The sequence below is a fragment of the Ictidomys tridecemlineatus genome, chromosome 11 (assembly GCF_052094955.1).
Source record: "Ictidomys tridecemlineatus isolate mIctTri1 chromosome 11, mIctTri1.hap1, whole genome shotgun sequence".
In the NCBI taxonomy this organism is placed as follows: Eukaryota; Metazoa; Chordata; class Mammalia; order Rodentia; family Sciuridae; genus Ictidomys; species Ictidomys tridecemlineatus.
This window is the reverse complement of record NC_135487.1, coordinates 56,129,759-56,135,758: the sequence shown is the minus strand read 5'-3', so window position 1 is coordinate 56,135,758 and position 6,000 is coordinate 56,129,759. Positions and strand designations below refer to the sequence as shown.

General features: G+C 32.2%; 1 long non-coding RNA gene across 1 annotated transcript in view; it reads right to left on the bottom strand.

Annotated features, from left to right (window-relative positions):
• Positions 1 to 723: 723 nt before the first annotated feature.
• The window catches only part of LOC144367723 (uncharacterized), a 60,227-nt gene continuing 54,950 nt past the window's right edge, over positions 724 to 6,000 (bottom strand). Inside the window, exon 2 of the long non-coding RNA XR_013427248.1 lies at positions 724 to 1,025. This is a non-coding gene — a long non-coding RNA (uncharacterized LOC144367723). The remainder of the gene's footprint in view (positions 1,026 to 6,000) is intronic.

Below are 6,000 nucleotides of genomic sequence, written 5' to 3'. Positions count from 1 at the left end.
TGCAACATTACATGCCATAAAACTTACTGGCTAGCTGCTGCTTTTCATTCTTCGACTGTATGTTTCTGATGAAGGATGGAATCCAAGTGTCAGCTAAATTGACTGAACCTCAATCAGTCATTCAACACTGGATACCCTACCCAACAATCATCCTTATCTACACATTTTTACAGACTCTTTTGTCTAGTCCAGTCAATGGCATCTTCAACTTCTTAGCCAAGATTTCTCTTTGGGGTAAAGAACCCCAGGAATCTTTTGACTCACAGATGAACAAGTCTACAATAGAGTCACAGTGGAAGAGCTCATTGAGATGTCCTTTATCCCTCAGACCATCGCACATTATTTATAGTGACCACTGGTCATTTCACTTCTCAAAATATAGAATCCTAGACTCTGGAACAGGGTATCAGTAACTCTTAACAGCCTCCATAAGGGTACAGGCCTCATGGAGCATCATCATGTCTTACATAGATGATAAAAAGTATACATAATATTAGAAATTAAAATATGATTAATGACCAAAAAAGCCCAAATTGATAAAATGTTCCCCCAGAAGACAAGATTTTAAAAAACATATTTAAACTTTTTGCTGGTACACCCCAAACATATGAATAGGGGCATGCTCAAGGTAAAAGGATTTAAAAATACACAAAGGTAAATACCAATTTTAAAAAACTTGATATAGCAATTAGTATTAGAAAAATAGACATTAAGACAAAAATCTATTAATCAAGAAAAATAGAGCATTTAATAACAGCAAGTTTAAATTCATATACATCTACTGTGGTCTGAATATGTTCCCCCAAAGTCACACACTGAAACACAGAATTAATGTGATAGTATAAGAGGTGAGCCCTCCAGGAGATGACTGAGTCACAAATGGGATTAGTGAATCTATCAGGAGGTGAGAGTGGTAGTTGCCCCTTTTTCTTCTGTCTTATGAAATACATAAAAGACACTGTCCATGAGGAATGGTCCTTGTCAGACATCAAATCCACTGGTTCCTTGATCTTGGACTTCTCAACCTGCAGAACCAAGAGAAATAAATTTCTACTATTATAAATTAGCCAACCTAAGATATTTTATTACAGTAACAGGAATGAACTAAGATAGCACTTAATAGTTTAAAATTACATTTAAAAAAGAAAACACACACACACAAATTTCCTAATTACAATAGAAGATATTAACCCAACTTTTAGTCACTTAAAGTTCAACCTGCAAAGTATGAATGGCCTAGGTTCTCCTGAATCTAGTCAAAACTTGATATGGTCTGGGAACTTTTCAGACATCTAATATTTATTTTTAATTTAACTTAATTGTGGTCTGAGACTACACTTTGAAGACTTAAGTCTTTTTAAAATTTATTAACATCTGTTTTATGAACCAGAATATAATTTAATTTAATAAATATATTTTGTGAAGTTAAAATGAATCCGTGGTTTGCTTATGTTGGGTTATAAAGATGAAAATTAGGACAAATTAGTTGACAGTGCTATTCAAGTGTTCCCTGTTCCTACTAATTTCCATTGGACCTGTTATATGAATTATTGAGAAAGAGGTAATGATAGCATTAATAATTATTATGAATTGTCCTATTTCACCACTTAATTCTATCAACTTTTGTTTCATGTATTTTTGAAGTTCTGTTAGCAGGTACATAAACATTTAGTGCTTTTATGCCTTTAATAAAAAATATTGAATTAGAAATTCAAATGGTAAATATGACATGTTCACAAATGAGGAGACTGAATATAATCAGAGGTTAATTATCTCCTTGTTGATCCAAGAAAATAGTGCAATCCTAATCATAAAACGCTTTTTTTATGAGACTTAACTAGTGATTTTATAATGTATATGAGGAGGAAAATAATCAAGAATGGTCCCAGTATTCTGAAAGCAAAACAAAAGAATTTGCTTTTCTAGATATTGACTTAGCATAAATTTAAATTAATTAAAACATTGTAGAAATCGAAAATTGCCAATGGAACAAAATAATCAAAAAGTCAATTCATATTAACATTAAGTTAATTATGACAGTTGTCCCTTAAGGTCAGTAAATAATAATGGCTTATTTATTTAATAACACTAGAGACAAATGTGCATGCACGAAGAAAGAAATTTCTCCACTGTTTCACTTCAAAAACAAAACACAGTTTCACATAATCAAGGTCCTAAATACAAAAAGTAAAATAAAAAAATTGGTAAAACAATGTTAAAAAAAAAAAACCTCTGACTTTTGGACAGAAAGTGATTTCATAAACAAGACAGTTATGGATTGGATATGAGGTGTCCCCAAAAGCTCATATGTGAGACAATGCAAGAAGGTTTAGAGGATAAATTACTGGATTATGAGATCCTTAACCCAATCAGTGAATTAATGCCCAGAAGGGATTAATTGAATGGTAACTGAAGGTGGGTAGGGTGTGGTTGGAAGAGGTGGGTCTTTGTGGGTATACCTTCAGGGTATATATTTTATATCTGGCAAGTGCAGTCCCTCTGCTTCCTAATCATTGTGTGAGCGGTCTCCCTTCATCACACCCTTCCACCATGATGGATTTCCTCATCTCAAGCCCCAAGAAATGGAACCAGCTGTTCATGAACTGAGACCTCTGGAACCATGAGCCCCCAGATAAAATTTTCCTTGTCTACAATTTTTCTGGTCAGGGGATATATATTTCACTGCTAAAAGCTTTAACTAAAAGCTAAAGCAATGAAAAAAAATGACTAAAACAGAGACAAAAAGCTCCATTCATAAAGCAAATTACAGATAAATTTAACTAAAATTAAAACTTCTGGTTATTAATTATACCATAAAGATAATTAAATTTCAAAGCAAAAATAGGAGATGATCATTGAAACACATATAATTGACAAAAATTGCATATACCGAGTACATATCTTTTTTCAATCACTGAGGAAAAAGAAAAGTCTAATAAGCATAAAGGAAAAAGACTTGAAGAGGTAATGGTTTAAATGTTTGCATCCTCTTGAAACTAACATACTGACACGTGATCATCAGCTTGATGATGCAGGTGGGTGGTGTCATTGGGAGTGGATCTGGTCATGAAGGCTTTGCCTTTATAAACAGGATTAGTACCCTTACAAGAAGTCTCTGAGATGTGTTGGATCTTCCATGATGGAAAGACCCAGTGAGAAGACACTGGTCTGTGAACCAGGAAGTGGGTTGTCAACAGACACCAAATCCACCAGCACCTTGAGCTTGACTTTCTAGCCTCCAAAATTATGAGAGATATCTTTCTGCTTCCTGTAATCCACTCAGTTTATGACATTTTAGTATAGCAGCTCAAAGGGACTAAAGCTCTCTGCAAAAGAAACCTAAATAGTCCATAACCATGTGAAAATATATTCAACTTTATTAATCATCAGAGAAATTCAAATTAAATTTCTAAAAAATTAATATTTACAACTTACAGATTGGCAAAAATGTAAAGTTACAGTTACTCTGTAAATAGTTTAGCATTATTTTACAAAGCTGATGCCCACATGTCTGATGCAGCAGTTTTGTCTGGATGTGTAACCTACCAACCTTAGATATCTGTGCCCAGAGCTGTTCAATAAAACACAGATTCTGGAACATACAAATCAACACTGTAGTAAAGGAAAATTGCAATCAAAATATCCATTTAAAGTGTAATAAGAAGTAGGTTTTGATATATTTATATGCTGGAAAATTATAAATTATTGCCACATGAAAAAAAAACATAAGGATAAATCTTAGAAACATAAGTTTCAGCAGGAAAAAACTGAGTTGTAAACAAATATAGAGAATATGATTAAGCTATCATAACATGAAAGATCTAAAAAAGGAAATAGTATTTTATAATACATAGGGACATGAATAAATAGCAAACCTAAAGAAAAGAAATGACAAATACAAATTTTTAGATGGGGTAAGAGGGGAAGAATCAAGATTGGGGAGGACATTCAGGAGGCTTGACAAGCAAATACAGTCTCCTTAAAACCATGAGGTGGGTACACATGTACTTTCTTGTGCACATGTATTTTAGACCCCAAATTCAATGTAACTAATTTTAAAAGACAGAGTTTTTAAAGTAAGTAATTATAAAACGTTTGTTTTTGTTTGGGGTGGGTGAAAAGATTTTTTTAAAAGACCTTAAGAACAGAAGGGAAAAAATGATGAACACCAACAATTAACTTGAGAGATCATGGAGTCAAGCCCCCACCTAGCCAAGTAATTATGGACAGCACTGTCATTTCTGTCACTAAGAGATATTATTTCATATATATGCATTTTAGACAATATTGTTCTAATTATCAGTCATTATTGTTTGATCCGATTGCATTGCTATTTTGCCATAATTTGTCAGGATATTTAAGGTATAAATTCATTAACTGAAAGCACATATATTAAATATTTTCCTTGATATTTATACTTCAGACCTTCAAACATCTTGATTGTAATATGTCTTATGAGAGGATTGAGGGTTTTAAAAAAAATTTATTAACTATACATTTCCAAGTTAATTAGGTTAGTGGAGTTATAACCATAGTTAATTATTTTTAATTTCAGTAAAAGAAAAATAATACATTGATATGTCTTTTATATCCATGTGTATAATTTTATAACACAAATTTTAGCAAGAAATGATATCTTATCTACAGGTATGATTAAAAAGGATAATGAGTAGGAAAGAAAGGTCCCCCATAGTTTCTGAAGATGGAATATCATTACAGAGATCATCGGTGAGGCCAGTGAGTAATATACTGTTATAGAAAATACAAAATTCATAGTTTGTTATGAATATGCAAACAGAAATGTTAAAGGTAAAAATATAGCAGTAGGAGAACCAGATACAATGAAAAACTGAATGCATGACCTATGCACTATGGAAAAATCAACTTAATTATGGTTTGTTACAATAGTTCCTCTTTCTGAAAGAAGTCCAGCTTTAATTAAAATCTTCTCATTCGATCAGATGGAGTTGCAGATGAGATTAGTCGAAACTACCTATTGTTCTTATTCAGTTTAATGTACTGCATTTCAGCATTAAGGAGACATACAAAAGAAAAGCATTTCACTAAGTCTTCAAAGAGTCTGTTACAATTCTAAATTTAATTAAATTAGATTAGTTGCACATCACTTATATTACTAAAAAAATATCAACCAATTTCTAAGAGACTCCCCCTGCAATTCTCCTTCCTTGGTCTATCTTGCACAATTCAAAATTACAAAATCAGTGTTGAATTCCTGGTAGTTTTTTTCATAAACATCAGAGTATTTCTTATAAAAGCCTTTATTACTTTTCTCTCAACTATCCAGCAAATATAAATAGAACACAATCAACAAATCATCTAATATCTATGTTAACAGAATGAACAGCTCACTAATTTTCAATGTTCATCTGAAGTTAATAATTGCAGTTTTAGATAATCTCTCATTTTTCTACAATTTTTGGGGTTTTGAAAAATAAAACATACTGCACGTATTTCTCTGGCTTGCTTCCTATGAATACAAATGGACAAAACAGATCTAGAAGTAATCCAGTATAATTCACATATTTCTGTGACTCAAATTAATCCAGCTGCCTCAGAAAAAATTTAAATATCATCTTTAACGACGGAATATCTCTATCCAAGGGATCTAACGTGGATGTATGTGTTGGCTAAGAAACACACAATGAAAATACAATTTTGTTTTTAAACTATTAAATTCTGGAGCAGTCCCAGACAAAAGATACTAAGTTGGTAATTTGGGCCCAAGTAGGAACAGGGAAATTTGAGTAGAAATTAGTGTCAATGAAATGTGAAATGCCTTCCCTGAAGAAAGTGTTTGTGAAGGTGTGATAATTTTGAGGAGAACACAAAGAGGTCTTAAAGAACAGAGAAGGAGGAGGAGAAGGAAAAGAGGAATTACTGGGAACTGAAATAGAGCAAATTCTATTCCATGTTTGTATGCATGCATGATTATTTCAAAATGAATCCCACTATTATTATATGACTATAATGTACTAATAA